Consider the following 16580-nt stretch of genomic DNA (forward strand, 5'->3'; position numbering starts at 1 on the left):
TTGAGGGGGAAGCGTAATTTAGATCTCTGCAGCGTTTCTTACAGACATGGCAGATTTAACATCTAAGTAAATATATTGTGATGTGTCTTAAAAATATCTAAGTATAATTCTTGTGAAAAATAACGCTTGAAGTGCGTATAATGGGAAACGTGGCCTACGTTAAGTAGCGATTTTTACCACGATTCAAATCCAGTATTTACGTGCAATCTCCTGAAACTGAAGCAGCAAACGGGCCCCAGCCTGCATTGCAGGGCACATAATTCTGTCTGCTAAACGGTGCGAGGCATTCTTGAAAATACATCCCATGGCTGATAACTAAGTGTACGACGTATTAATTTAAGAAAAAAAGCACATCGTGCCTGACAGGTCTTATTGAACAGGAACAGGTCATTATGCTTTATGGATAAGCATGCTGTAAGTATCAAATAAATACAAATATCTGTATGCCCGTGAAAACAGCTATTTTTATATTATTATTATTATTTGTCTTTGATAGTTGTGAGCTAAGAGAATAGATATGTAAACAAATCTCATGTTTCGGCTCCATTGCAAACATCCATCCATTATTCAACCACTTAACCATGGTTATGGTTATAGGAACCTATTTCTGGGCAGTATAGGGCACAAGGCTTGGGTACGCCAGGCTATAGCAAGTCACGTACAAATTATGAGGAATTTAAAAGCACCATTTAAGCACAATGGAGAAATGCAGACATGGGAATCATAATCCTGACCTTGGAAATATTATGTTTTTGTTTGTTATCTGTACCTAAATACTTATTTGTTAACAGCTTGAAACAGACTATTTAGCATGAGTATGTCAGGGACGGATTACGGACCGGGCCAGTGGGGCCGCTGCCCAGGGGCCCTTGGGGTGCAGGGGGCCCGTGGGGCCCCTAGCCCAAAACAATTTGCAATGCTTATCAACAATGTATTTTCATTTGTCTATTTTAGAGGGAGGGCGTTTGGCTGTCAAGGGCCCTTGAATTGTGGTGGTGCTGGTGGTGGTGGTGGGGGGGGCCCTCACGAACGTTTTGCCCAGGGGCCCACACAACCCATAATCCGTCCCTGGAATATGTAATACATACAGTTCTTACACTGTACCAAAAGGCCATATTTGTATATTTATTAAAGTGAGGCGATATTGCCTAGCAATTTCTCAAAGCAGCAGCTAGGATTGGACCTGCGGAATATCTGCTTTTTGTGTGATGTAGCTCAGAGCATTCAGCCATCACTGACTGCTGGCTCATCGGAGTTTTACTTGCACAAAAATGTTCTGAGGGCCCAAGGAAGAAATGATTGGTTCAGGGAGATAGCCAATCGGGTTGAGAGGAGGCGTGTCCAAGCAACTATAGGAGGTGGGACCAAGACATCTGATTGATTGGTCCCTCATCATTTTTCCTTCTGCCCTCAGAACGTTTTTTTGTGTAAGTAAAACTCCCATGAACCGATTGCTTCCATTCATGCTATGTCCTGTCTGTTGTACCTTCTTCGGCACAATTAACTTCTTCAGCACCTGCCACATCTTATGCTTTATAACACCTGTACTTCTTATTCTCAAAAAAGAAAGTCTCACTAACACAGTACAAACAAGTGGCGTTTACAGGTTACATTTACTATCGAGGGTGCGTAGGAGAGAGTATGATATGGGGAGTGGGGGCAACTGAAATCCTCCCTATAGCCCACATTTGCTGCACATCTGTTTACTACACAATATAAGCCAATACACATGTAAACTATAATGTGATGTCCAGTACATCCATCCATCCATTCATTTTCCAAACCGCTTATCCTACTGGGTCACGGGGGGTCCGGAGCCTATCCCAGAAGCAATGGGCACGAGGCAGGGAACAACCCAGGATGGGGGGAAAGCCCATCGCAGGGCACACTCACACACCATTCACTCACACACGCACACCTGCGGGCAATTTATCAAGTCCAATTAGCCTCAGCATGTTTTTGGACTGTGGGGGGAAACCGGAGTACCTGGCGGAAACCCCAGGATGACATGGGGAGATGTCCAGTACATATGTACTACTAATCAAAATACACAGAACATATGTGGAACTCTGTGAAAAAAATTTGCTTGGGGTGGGATGATGAACAAGATAAAGTGACACGGATCGGAGCAGAATGTGGACTTTATTTGGGTACAATTTTATTGAAACGGTTGTTGGGGGGGTGGGGGGAACAAGAGGGAACAGAATCCAATATCGCTGGTAATAGAGTGCATGTGAAGTGAATGACTGGGTTGGTCACCTGACCTCGCTCTGTTCCGGGGTGCCATTAATCCAGTCAAAAGAAGGAGCACTTTATACAGGAAAAAGTACTGTAGCTTAGAAACAGTCTAGCTCAGAATGTTTCTTTAGCGCCTTGACAAAAAAACATGAAGCAATTTTAGGGGCATACGTACGCAAGGCCCAAATAAAGCAACTTTTATTAGAGCCATATTCCCCCGTAGATGAAACTCAGCTGTTGTTCTCAACAGGGGTCAAGAGCAGAGAGTCGTGGCATGGCCAGGTAAGGGCTGCTGGTCGAAGTCGTGAGGAACTGGGTTCCGCCTGGAAGGAAGAAAAATAAAATGCAGGATGTCATAAAATCAGATGGGAAATTCCAGAATACAAGAAAAATGCTCAATAAAAGCTCTTGCGCAGCGTCGGCAAGGTTACGTCCGCGTGAATGAATCTCAGCTTCGAGTTTTTATTTGTCGCAAATACGATCGCGCTCTGCGCTGCGTTGTCTGGACTGTGCTTGACGAAATATGCAATACACAGAAAAAAAAATATATATATATAAAGATCAGATTAAATAATAAAATATGAATAATGTCAAATAAGAATAAAATAACAATAAGAACAATAATTAAAATGAAATGGCTGCCAAATAGACAATAGAAATAGACCATCAATGACTGGAAAGATGTGCAATGACAGTGGGTTGATAAAACTGCATAAAGTAAAGTTGCCTGTTAGCTGTGGGAGAATTTAGTAGTCAGTACATTTTAATGATATATTATCGCCACATAGATAGACTTATTATTATAATTGATTAAAATACAATGAGTTTGGGAACGTTTTCCATAAACGCTCTCTCTTAAACAAAAATTCAGCTCAATTTTTCTAAACACTACTTAATTGTCCTTGTTTATCTCCCAGTATGCGCTGGAATTTAATTTGGACTGATTTTTGGGAAGTTTATCGTTGAAGAGGAAACATGACAAATAGCTGGAAGGGATTTGACCCTGGGGGAGGGACAGACCTTTCCTGTCTTTGTTTTAGTTCGTCTGTTGTCTCTGCCCAGCCTACAAGCACGCTGCGTCCACGAAGGGTCCATGCAGAGTTTTGCAAAGGACTTCACAAAGAAAAGCCCTTTAATCATGCAGTATGCATTGTGGGAATATAATTTTGTTGACAAGGGGATACTTCTGAAGTGTCTTCACTTCAGCGAGGCCTGAAATGGGCTGGCACATACGGCGCGTGTGTATTTTTAGAAACTAATCGAAACTAATTACTGCCAGATTTTCATTTTAAGATGACGCATGCAGGCTGCAGAGTATTCCATTTAAATGTAATAGCCATAGCAACCCAACAAAACAATGTCGATCAGTCACGGTTTATGTAGGCACCATTTAACAATGAAACATGCTACGACACATCTTCTCGCTTCAATTACAGTTTTGACTTCCAATTAAAAGCATGGAGAAAAAAAAAGAAATTAAATGGATACAAGCTTCTTCAGGATTTCAAGGCCCATGTGATTCTTCATTATGGCCTCAGCTCATGTGCAGCCTACTTACAAATGTAAGAGAAATATTATTGGTATATTTCATCTAAGGCAGCGTTTCCCAATCCAGTTCCCTGGGACCCACAGCCGGTCCACGTCTTTGCTCCTTCCGAGCTCCCTGCCAGCTGGGAGGGAGCAAAAACCTGGACTGTCTGTGGGTCCCTGAGGACCGGATTGAGAAACACTGATCTAAAGAATATGTTAATATTTTAGGTCTCACCTACGCGGTGTTCTTTGTGAGGATTTATTGTGCCGTCTGAGATACTGATCATATCCAAATGCTTGACGCCTGCCCCGTAGCTTCTGCCTCAGCTGTTTTGACATGAGCCTTAAAGTAGCACTGAACTTATAATGATATTTGCCTGGAAGGGTGCTGCAGTATGTCATGGATCAGAGACGGAATCTAGGACAAACTCTGCAGCACTCCTATAATAGGGCGCCAAATGTCACATTGTATAAAAAGAGCCATTTTTATTTGCTCAATGAAAGACTTACAGAATGTTTCACTTTTATATTATCAATACATTTTATGCATATAGCAGTGTGTGTGTGTGTTTGTGCGCGTACACACACACATATATATATATATATCCACACACATATGCTGAACAGAAACGTAATGGCAGTTATACAAGGTAGAATATTTATGGAATCCGATCACGGTCTGTTTGGCTCAATGACGTCTTTTTTTTTTTATTACTTAATGGAAACAATGTCATTGTTATTGAGAAATAAACCCATCAGGGCTCATCGCTGCAATACAAATCAGAACGGACCACATCATCTGGGAAAACATTTGCTTTATGTAACCCAAAATTATATTTCAGTGCAGATTTAACATCCTGTTCTTCTTTGAGTAAACCTCCAGCTTGTTGAGAAGATGGATATAGGGTTCGTTGTCAAATATGATTTAAACTGAAAAAAAAAAAAACGTCTATATATCTATATATAAAATACTGCATAGACTTTAATGTAATATCCAACACTCACATACATAGTACTGTTGTGCAAGAGCAGAAAAAATAAAACATATTCCAGCAAGGACACGATTTACTGAAGTAACTGAACTAAATGTAAATCCTACCATGCTGGGTATTTAAATATGGGTTTGTGTTTTAGAATAAAACTTGAGGTGGTCATCTCTGAAGCTTGGTTACAGGAGCTGGGGGGGGGGGGGCACACTACCCATTCCACCTGCAGCACCTTGGATGGATCCAATCCCCTCACAGTTGGTGCTCAGACTCTGGGCCCTGTGGTTTTATAGCGGCGCGAGTCGCCATCTCCGCTGACCTATGAACTGGGCCGCCACATAGAAGGCCCAGAAGCGTGGTGTCATGTGACTGGGTCACGTGTAAGTAAGTGGCAAAGGTGGCACAACGTTTATGACGCGATGTTGAGAAACGCCATTGGTAGAAAGTGAGAGTACATGTTTAAAAGGGCCGCTATTATTGGTAGAGCGGTACGAAACCGAAGATAATCAATATTGTGTACAAGGGTAAAATATCTTATTATGAATATATTTTTAAATATCTTAAAATATTTTATTGATGCATCAATAAAACTAACGGCTACATAGCTCCATATAATTTAAAATGTATTTTGTGAAAAATTATTAATCTTGTAGAAGAATGTACTCATGCTATTTACAGCTGAATTCTTCTAAGTTAAAATAAATTCTTTTGTTTTTTTGCTATTGTTTGGGTTTCCTGTGAGACTGATAACATTTAATGATATCATTGTGTTGAATTTGTAACCTCCAATGAGGGAGACTGGTTAAGATGTTTGGTACATTGACATTGATGCTGGCATGATAGCAGCCTCACCACTCACTGCCTTGCGATGGACAGCCCTTCTGGGGGATGGTAGGGCGCTTGTGTGGTTTACACACACCGCATGTTACAATGTCACACTGGCTCCATGTGCTGCTGTTCCGCGGACAACCACAAGCAGGCGCTGTCTAACTTCCGAACACTCCTGTCCTACAGCGGTAGCTGTAAGTTCCCAATGACCAAAGCAGCGTAATGCAGCGTTTTTTTATAACTTACTTTAGGCAATACTCATATACCAAGCATTTCCTGTGACTATTTTTTCTCTCGTGTCTGAGCTTTCTAAGTCATGCACGTCTCCGGGCAAATCATCGCACGATGAGATATTACACAATACTATTTTTGGAAGTGAAGGAAAAAAGGTCTCTGATGGAATTAATTAAAATGAGCAGTGATAACTGGTGCTTCGTTCCCTACAAAACCTACGCGGCGCAGTAATAGAGCAGCGTAGTAAACTATTAACTGCCATGGCTGAATACCCCTGGATCATACCATATGTTTCCTCGCAACTTCAGGTTTATAAAATCTGCTCAGCTGTCACACAAAAGGCCGCCACTGATCTCGCTCTGGTATAATTACCCGGCTCTCAGCGTTGGCTCAGTTGGTGGCCTTTTAAGGAGGATTTTGGTCTCTTTAGCAGGCAGGCAGAGGGAAGTTGTCCTGTAAAAACCTCTGGAATTCAATTCACCTTGAGCTCCATTCTCTGTCCACTTTTATTGCCCTGAGTTATGACATTGCAGGCTAGGATGCGGGTACAAGTCTCCTACCAATAAAGCGCAGTTTTCTGTAAAAACAAGCAAACGAGAGCGTGCTTTAAATAACCGCAATTACTTTAATTACCCAGATGACTGAAGAACATAAAGAGGCGAATGAAGAGGATTTGCGTGAAGCTGACTGGAAAAAGATGTTTTTTTTTTTGTTTTTTTTTTTGTAGGAAGGAAATACAGCAGGAAACGCAAGGGGACGTATTGAGGCAAGCGACCAAGATGGATGGATATTTGTAGACTGAATACATCACAGACAATAACAAATACTTTATTTAGTCCATATTTGCTATAATACATAATATGCAGATACCTGGCTTGTTAGCACATGTAATAAATAAGCAATTGTATTTAAAAACCTCACAATATTCCGTAATACCATAAATAAAATACCATATTGCCTTCAATGACAAATCTTTTTACAAACACATTGTTTTTGATCACTAATACAGCCCTAGGCTTCTATTTATCTTAATCAGAGAAATCTAAGTACCATATTTGCTGCAGAAGGCATTATACGGTGTATTCACAGTCAAAAATAATCGTGGCTGCAATATTTTGATCGTTGGCTATAACATTTCTGTCTAACATGTCTACGTTTGTGTCATATAAAATTAATATTATTAACACTTTTTATAACAGACACTAAACATTCAGCAGGCTCCAACTTAGTTACTAAATAAATATTTTCTCATTTCAATGCTTTTTTTTCCCTTAAAATTTGAAATTTAACTGCCAGCATTTACATATAGCTGAATCAGACGACGCTGATGGCGAGAGGAAATAATGCAATGGCTTTAAGTTGCTTGGGTAAGCTAATTGTAATTGGATTGAACATCTCCAAACACGTTTTCAGTTTGACAAATAGTGGAACAGCTGCAATGTCAGGTCTTTTTAAATTTTATTAGGTGTGCACTGTGTAATTTGAAACCCTTTAAATACACCATACAGTATGTCATTTTGCCTGCGCCTAGCCCACAGTTGGAACGAAAGCTATTTTCACTAACTTATACGAACCCATCCTGTGTCAATGTCTGTGGAACATTAACATTTTTTTGGAAGGGAAAAAAAAACATTACAATTAGGTGCCCAGAGAACTTAAGATATGTTACATAACTAATGCAAAACAGAGCTTGTAACTGTTTGTTATTGAAGGGTAAAGACTAACAATTAGAACATATTTTCTGAATGTAGTCAGTGTAACTGAATCCAGTTTACTGATTAATTTTAGATCTGTCTTATTGTAAAAAGAAAAGAATTGTAGTTCCTAACACCATATATAAGAATCACATGGCTCAGCTAGACCAGTACAATCTGTCTTTTCTCCTGTACGAAAGATTTTTAATAATAACATCCGTTTCTCTGAAGGATATTTTGGTTGTGAACATTCCCAAGAGTGTAATAACTCATGTGGATCTCATCAGTTGAATCCTTATATGGTGAACTCCTAAATCGACAAATTTAGTAAAGACCGCGGCTGGATTCTTTATATTTCGTAGTGTATTGTTAGCAATCCGTAAATGGACCAGTAAATTTAAAGTTTTCCAAGACATGAAAGGTTAGAAAAAGAGATGCATGTAATCAAGAATGCACTGAAAGAGTTTTAAATAAAACAAATGGCAAAGACTCGTAAGCCTGGTATTTTCCATGTGTTACTTTGTATCGAAAATGAACAAAGCGGATAGGAACAGGCAAAATGTATGTGTAATTGTCATTTTTACGTCAAAAGTTAGAGGCCTGCATTGCACATTTCAAATAAATTACCCCTGATTTTCCCCATTTTAGGGTGATGTTTGAACTGCAAACCACATGTGTTAAGCATTTGCAGTAAGAAATTGGAAGGAAATGGATAACACATTATATATCTATACACACACAGATATATATATATATATATATATATATATATATATATATATAAAATACCTTTTTACTTTTGAAACCCTTGTTTTACCACTAAAACACTGAACAAAGATTGTATAACTAAGTAACTTAATCAGTACCATTAAAATCTGGAATTGATTAATCTGTATCCTTCAACATTACGTAATTGTACTATTCTTTGAGAACAGTCTGTGGCCCAATTCTATGTAGAAACCTGGCAAGAGCAGCTTAATGATTTGTCAGACGCCTGACAGAATGTGTGTTTCGTCTGACTGTGGATTGTCTGAAGGAAGTCCACACTGACGCTCAGGTACCCCGTGCACGCCTTCCCGAAGCCTGTGCTCTTCGGCACACAAAGCAGAGAACCGGGCCCCCGGGGAGTCTGTTGTAGCTGTTGGGTCTTAGCAAAAAGCGTTAACATTTCACTAGAGCTGACAAGGGATATTGACAGACCAGCAATAAGAAAGCGGGATCCACTCAGCTGGTTCCTGTTAAAAATAAAGTTATTTATATATCTCAAGTGTCTGATATGAAGAACCCATGGTGGAGTCTTAACATAGACTGACGGCAAATGCATTTTGGCCCAGTAATTTGGCTGTACTGAGCCACAGTGTGACTCATAAAAGTAGGACCCTGTACTATACAGTGTCATATCTTCAGAAGTATTGGCTTATCTCTAAGAACAAAGATCAAAATGGTTCAAAATATGGTATTTTCCGTAATTGTCCGTGGTTATGAAATTTGGGGATTTGTGAGGTAGGGTAGGAGGAGACCTGACAACTTTGAACTTTGGTGCTGGAAAAGACTTTTAAACAATAACATGGAGAGCAGGGAAAGCAAACAAATAGATTCCCGATCTAATCGAGCTTGAACTTTCACTTGAGGTTCAAATGAAGAGGCTAAAATGATCTTTTGTGGATACAATACAAAAAGAACCGAAGCTTTAGAAAATTCTATAATGTTGGGAGAAGACATCATGTTTATAAAAACGACAACATCCAGCAATATCACGACAACGAACAGGCCTTCAGGAAGCCTGAAAGCTCATCCAGAAGATAGAATGTTCTGGAATGCCACTGATGTGGTTGCCAGGAGTTGACATTGTATTGATGGAACTAATAAGTATTATATAGTAATTCGACTGTTCAGTTAACACAGTATCTGCTGTGAGTTGAGTTCAGTCGTCTTTGTCATTAGGGCTCAGTGCATGGACTGAACATTGATACCCACAGCAAAAGCACAACAGTAATGCGATACAGATTATTAGACCAATTAAAACGCACGATTGCGTGGTTATGGGTGGTATGTAAATGTCAGTCGACCAGCCACAGAATTGTGAATGGTTTACCTCTGAATCACAAGACCAGGTCGAAACTAGGCGTAGCTGAAGTGTTAGAACGGGGCTAACAGCATTAGCACGTGGGAGCTCTTGTAGAAATCGTTGCAGCTCCTTCAGGGCTGAAAACCCGTCTCCGTTGGGTGAATCTGACATAACCAAGAAGGAGGCCGAAGCCAAAAACTTAGTTTTCCGACAATCGCATCTATAAATGGGTCTTGGCCCAGTTAAAGCAATTACAAAACCTGGTGCTGTAATGAAAAGGTTGAAAGTGGATCTGATTTCATACAGAATTATTGAATTGTTCTCCTTCTGTCATCACAGGCGGATCTTGTTGAGAAGTTCAGGGTCCTAGAGGAGAGCTACCCCACCCAGTCTTTCAGGCTTAAAAACATCTCCACCCAAGTCTACAACCTAGACACAGAACTGAAACTCAAACAGTTCTTGCGATTCATTATCGCCAACATGGAAAAAGTAAATCAGTATGGTTATAAACATGTAAATCTAATGTAAACACATTAGTTTGCTAGCCAATAAATTTAACTCAGAAAGTAGTCCGACATTATTTAGATTTAAAATAATGTTTTTCATAAAGTCCATAAAATAAAATGAACGGTTTATAAATGCTAAAATTGTGTCACTTAAAATACTCGCGCAGAGTAAGACTCGCCAGTCGACAGGCACTCTACATTTCCAATTAAGATGCTTTTATAATGTTTACAGTAAGAATTTTTCATGTCATTAACTGCTTTAAAGTACTCCAGCGCTATGGCAACCCAGCGCAACTGCAAGGCTGAACAGCTGACTTGCCATATAAAGCGATGCATTATTAAAGCCGGGAAGGAGATTCGGCTCAGGCGGCGAACAGCCCGCAAGCCCTGCAGATGCAATCTGGAGGACATATCGAAAAACGGCTGAAAAAAATATCATCCCCTTCTGTGTTGTCTTTTTCCCCCTGAAAAAAAAAGATTAAGTAGTTTATATGATTTTTCTCTTTTTTTAAAAAATTTTATTATGATTTTTTGCACAGGCATAGGATTTACGGAGGGCTGCGGGAAGGCATCTCCTCATAAATTGTATGCATTGTGGGAAAGGGAGGGGGGGGGCAGCCCCCCTCCCCCGGTTTCTATCCACATGGCATGGATTTGTGGAAAACAATATCGAAAAAAAATGCCTCAACAGTGAATCTGTTGAAACACTTAGTGTTTATTTTAACTATAAGGCTGAAGAAGAGAATTCCGTCTCCTTTCATCAGCTGTTAAACACATTTCAAACGCAGCCAAATCAAATGACAAATTTTGCCTCATTGCTTCTTGTTGGCATAGTCGGTTTCTTTTTATTTCTTTTTTTATGACATTTTTATGTCATGTATTTAGCTCATAAGATTTTTATTGGCCTGTTTTGTGAAAGGAACACTTCCTTAGGGGGGTAATTTGAGAAGTTTTGCCCAAATTGTGTGTGAACATGTACACACAACCTATTGTTTGAAAGCATTTTCCCCCATCCCTAAAAATAATGGATCATTTAATTCATGTGGTAAGTGCAGGCTGACCTAGTTTGCAGTTCAGAAGGTAAGAAGTCCCTCTCAGTATATACAGCCCCCTCTGCTGGCTAAACCGCAGTATATACATATTACACACATTTTCAGCTAAGTGCTAATGGTGAATCAAATATGTCATTCAGAATATTAAATCAGGGGGAAAAAATTTGCGTAGTAATGGACAAACAGAAATACCACGGCTTAAACCTGACGTGATTAATAACTATGTCGGCATTTCCGCATTTAGAGCAACAAATCATTGATGAATTTAAAGAGCACGTGAACTTTTTTTATCTAAGCAATCTTAGGTGAAGGTATTTATTCAGCATTTTTGTAATGACCGGTCTCTGCAAGGCAGGTTTATATATGAAATATCACTGCCACGTTACTGTTATATAAGTAAAGTTACTGCCTATAAACGAACTTTTGGCAGTAGAGTCCAGTACTAATCTACAAGAACTGCATAAAGCTATTGTGCATATTTCCATTGGTTTAGGTAAACTGGGATTTCCAAACATATTCATTCTGAAGCCATTAAAAGTAAATTATATCGCTATTTCTGGTGAAGATAGGGAGTCGCTCTCAGCACAGATGCTGATATTAAACTGTTTGGAAACATCTGGAAATCCTGAGTCATTAAATTAAAATCCTAATCTCTAGTTGTTCAAAACCGACTTCAAGCCCTGTTGTTGACATTGCAAGTACAAGTTCGTAGTCTTCAGGCCTCAAGCTTCCACTACATGGAAAAATATTTAGGAGGTCAATTTGTACCGGACTGAGTAACTGTTTAGTTAATTGATTTAATGTGGTGCTTTTGAAACTGAGAGGGCGGTTTTGATCTACTGGTGTTTGGATTGTATCCTTCTGAAGTCCCCCTCCACACACACACCCCTTCTTCTTTTATTATTGGTGTGATTTTCAATTGAAATCAAATACGGCTGCTGACTTCTTTGTAGATATATGTCGGTAAGTCGTATTCTGTTAAAGCCTGTATAGCTACCAGACACAGGTACTGATTCATAGCCAATATTGGGATGCTGAAGTCAGATTTAGATGGAAAAGGCAAATGCAAATCCAAGCTCACTTTTTAGCAGCAAGAGTATACGATACAACAACTTAACAGCTGTAATAAATAGTGCTTGTAGTGGTTTATTATTACCATTTGTTAAACGCGGAGCAGTTTATTTTCCAGAATCACTTCGCTCGCTGAAGACTGGCGGCCCTCCTTCAGATGGTCTGATAATCACAGCTAGCGAGCTGCATATCACCGGACCGCAGTTAACCATAAACATACGGCGATTTCAAACAAACATGTTCCTGAATTGTTCGGCTGGCATCTGTGATTTCCCTTTCTTTCATTTACAGACGTAGGAAATTCAGACGGGGCCGGGAATAGTGAACAAAGCCGGCGAGACCCCAAACATGCGAAATGAATAAAAAAAATCCTGGAGCCACCTGGCCCCTATTAGTCATGTGCGCGCTATTGTGAGGCGCTGTGAGAGCCGCACATGACTGAACGTTAAATATTAAACAATGTTATCAACAATATGATGGAAGATAAGCTCAGCTTTCGCGCAGGAAAAAAAGGGGAGAAAAACCTATGTCATCCATAAAGTGTAATTTATGTTTAAAATTATTTAAGGACATAAACACTTCTGACCTAGTCATGAAGCCAGATGTTAGACGTTTCTTTTCAGCAGGAAAAGTTATGAGGGTTATCCAAAACTCCTGACTGTTAAAACAGCCTCTTGGCTTTCCACACATTCCTAAATTACCATGTAATTCAAAACCTTGTTTTCATTGCAAAACACTGGAATGCCCCGTTCAATTCCGTGTGGTTAGAGTCGTGTTATAGAACACAAAAATAATGTTTGCATTGTTGAATAAAACCGAATCATTACAAAAAAACTACTAAAGAGAGGACTATTGCACTTATACATTCATTGTTGGATCCTTTTGATATTTTAAACTAGAGATCCTTTTCCCAGAGCATGTTTTTCAACCCTCAAATATAGGCAAATAGCGAAGATCACTCTATTCTGTTTACAACAGGCTCACGGAATTACAGCAACAGTATCCAAAATCATATTGATATTAATATGGTTTGTGTTAAGAAAGTGGACAGCTTATCAACAAGAACGACATGCTTCAGCTGAGTCTTAAAAACAAAACGTGTTATCTTTCAAGGGAGTTTATATTAATTTCGCGTCCTGCCAGTCGCCATTTATGTTTCTTAAACAACTAAATTAATATTGACAGTGGTGTTGATTCTATAAATTGCCGATTCCCGTACAATTGACAGTAGATTGCTTCCCTTTCCTGAATTGCGGGATATTTTATTTTTCGCTGCGCGTAAATGCCTTACAGTTAATCTTATCTAGAGATACACTTCCAAGCAGTTACTCGCATCGCGAAGTGCGGCTAAAAGGAGTGACAAAGTTCAGTCTTTATTGACAGAGCCTTGCTTTGCAGTAGATACACCAACAATCCGGGCTCTGTACACAGTATATGACACAATATACATGGGAATGTACCGCTCTTAAAATGTGTAATCGTTCCCTGGCTGGTCCCACTGGCTGGTCTTTTGTTAGTGTTCTTTACTTACATGCCATTGTTCTCATAAGCCGATGTGTTGAATAAAGCCTATCTTTCTAGGTCAGGAGTTCCCGAGGTCAGGTTTGGCTCCGGGTTGGAGTGGAAGATGTCAGTCATCGTGTTGCAACAGGATAACTTTTCTTTATAATGTATCACCAATAGTATAGATTGGGAAAATCTGTGTGATTATGGACTCATCGATGGGGGGGGGGGGGGGGGTTCTTTACCCTCCACGTGGCCACTCTGTTAAGGGAAAGCGAAAAAGACAATTATGACTTGTTTGGTTTAGTTATATTTTAAATAGGAATAGCATTGTAACCAAGGGCTGTTATGCAACAGTTTAAATTTGAGTTCCTTGGAGGCAAATATAATTAGATCAGAGTAGGAGTGGGTAGGGGGAGGGGCCTTTCGGGGTATGAACAGGAGAGCACACCTCAGTCAGTCACTGACTGCTGTGAGTTTGCAGTTCTGCTCCTCCCATTTGGCACTGGGTGCTAAAGGACCAGCCCTCCATGTACTGTAATGCGTAAAGAAGGAGATCTACTGGAGAGGCCGTCAACAGAATGCGATACGGAGGACAGGATGAGGAACTGCGTGATGTGAGCAAAATGTGGGCCCATGCGGGAGACTAAGAAACTAATATTCTCATGTTACCCAAACAATGGTAGCAGCTCTTTAAGCACTTTAAAGTACGGGAAGGCCACATCTCAGGCAGCTTGTGTCACACCTTGACGGCAGCATCGCTGTGCTTGCCGAGACGTTTCAACCGGCTGCCTATATGCACAACACGGATAATTATTTGAACACAATTTCTAAGATAATCTAAGAATAATATCCTGTAATTTGCTGGTGCTGACTGATGTAAGCAGTGTAGGAGGCATGGAAAAATGTAGTGTGATATGTGTTTTTTAATCTGATAAGGATAATTATCTTAGCTGTTATGCTGTGTTGACAGTCAATACAACTGGCCCAGAGTGTTCAAATGACTCAACCATTTTAACAGCCTCTATGAACCTTGCCTAGAATGGCTTTTTTTATGCATACACTATTATGAACATGAAAGAATGAAACACTTCATTGTTTCGAAAAGCAAGGCCTTTGCCTGCATGCCCCTGTACGCTTTTGTCCTGCTCTGTTGTGACACGAAATATGTGCTTTCAGCTCAGCGCAGCGATGGTAATATCTTAAATGGGCAGGACTTCAGATGAAATAAAGAGAAACATGATAGGTGTGTGTAAAATAATTGAATCTGAAATTTTAAACCACCTTGAGTAATGAGCTCTGACACTACAGTTTGCTATTTCCCTTTAGGTCTCTCTTATAGCCCCCCCTCCCCCCCTTCTGAAGGTGGTGTTTAACCCCTTTTTTGTATAATAATGTTGACGTTTAAATAATTTAAAAGCTGTTAGTGTATGTGCCCAGGTGAACGCTGAGACGCAGCCTGTGTACCAAATCCCGAGGATGCATTTTTCATGTGTCAACCCTTAAATCGGCCCTCTGCCATGGACTGAATTTCCAAGAGTGAGATTTTAAATATGAAATAATCATAGCGGTAATGACTGTTGCTTTAGTAGCTGGGCTGTTAACGGAGGGGGCATTTTCTGTAAGTTGTTCGGTTTACATGTGCCTTCCATTTCTCAGCTACCATGTCATGGAATGCTACCTGGTAGCTTTTTTTTGCTGTTAATTAAAATTGCACACGTTCTGCTTGCGTGCAGAGTCAAGCGAAAATCCTTTATTTGTCCTTCGCTGTGTGCGTAAAGGTGGAAGGAGTCGTCATCTTGCTATTTTTTTCCGTTGTTTTTCTTCTCTTGAACGTCAGACGGAGCAGATTTCCTTTGTGCACAATTTACTAAATACAGCGTGCAGGAGATGTTCAGAGCTCGTTATTACGGCAAACTGCTCGCTGTAATTTGCGGTCATATGTAATTTGTTGGGCCAGCCCCGAAGGCTTATATGAATATGAATGTAGGATATGCTGTAATATAGACTGAGTCAACACTGACAGGCAAAATGGACTGCTACAGTACTCAGAGAATGTGTCTTGGCAGGAATGACCAGAAAGAGTGAGTGTCTGTTTCATCCAGTGTGAGTTTGAGACAACCCTCAGATTTCTTAGCATGGAAGCATGTCAGGGTGAATTTTTTTTTCCTTTTTTTACTCTACTTCTACTCTGTTTCTAATCCGTGGCCATTATCAGATTAGGACCCTGGAGAAAATGGCTTCCTTTTAGGATGACTTAATTTGCTCTGTTGTACTTCTCATTATAAACAGCATCGCAAAGAGTTTCCCCCGCGAGCCGACTTTTCCGCCGTCCTGCTGTAAACCCACCGCTCCAGTCGCTGGTGTCTCTGCTGTAATCGCACATAATTGTTTGTTGCCGGCTTTGGGGCATTTTTCCCAAGGTGGACCATCCAAGGAAGAACTATTCAACCAGTGTTGGTTTCTTTAGAATGCACCACTGACCTCTCCCCCCCCCCCACACACACACACCAAAAGCATTCTTTAATCAGCCTTGATGAACTTCACAGGGAGTATCATTCCAAAAGCCATGCACAAAGACAGCCCTCTTTTTGGTGAGCTGCTGCATGTGCGTGGAGCTGGAGCAGAACGCTCCTGGATTCTGTTGCAGTTGGCTATTTGCACGCCCATCGAAACTGACCAAGAGCTTCCTCAAGCGGGAGATTGTTTCTGTCTGCCTTAGGTCGTTCCTCACCAGAAGGCATTTAAAACAACCGGCTTAAAATACAGTGGCTGAATATATGGTATGGAAGTAGGAGGAGCCTGCTCCTTAATGGGGACCAGTGAGAGGGGTCACTGTGTTTCTGCGTCCCACCCACGATACCATGTCA

At 40.3% G+C, this 16580-nt stretch overlaps 1 long non-coding RNA gene across 1 annotated transcript; it reads right to left on the reverse strand.

Moving 5' to 3' along the window:
- Positions 1–2141: 2141 nt before the first annotated feature.
- LOC125715838 (uncharacterized) lies at positions 2142–4146 on the reverse strand. The gene is made up of 2 exons (XR_007384203.1): positions 4004–4146; positions 2142–2561 (listed from the first exon to the last, which is right to left on the reverse strand). It is a non-coding gene; the product is annotated as an uncharacterized LOC125715838 (long non-coding RNA).
- Positions 4147–16580: the final 12434 nt, after the last annotated feature.

This window comes from Brienomyrus brachyistius, chromosome 20 (assembly GCF_023856365.1).
Source record: "Brienomyrus brachyistius isolate T26 chromosome 20, BBRACH_0.4, whole genome shotgun sequence".
Lineage (NCBI taxonomy): Eukaryota > Metazoa > Chordata > Actinopteri > Osteoglossiformes > Mormyridae > Brienomyrus > Brienomyrus brachyistius.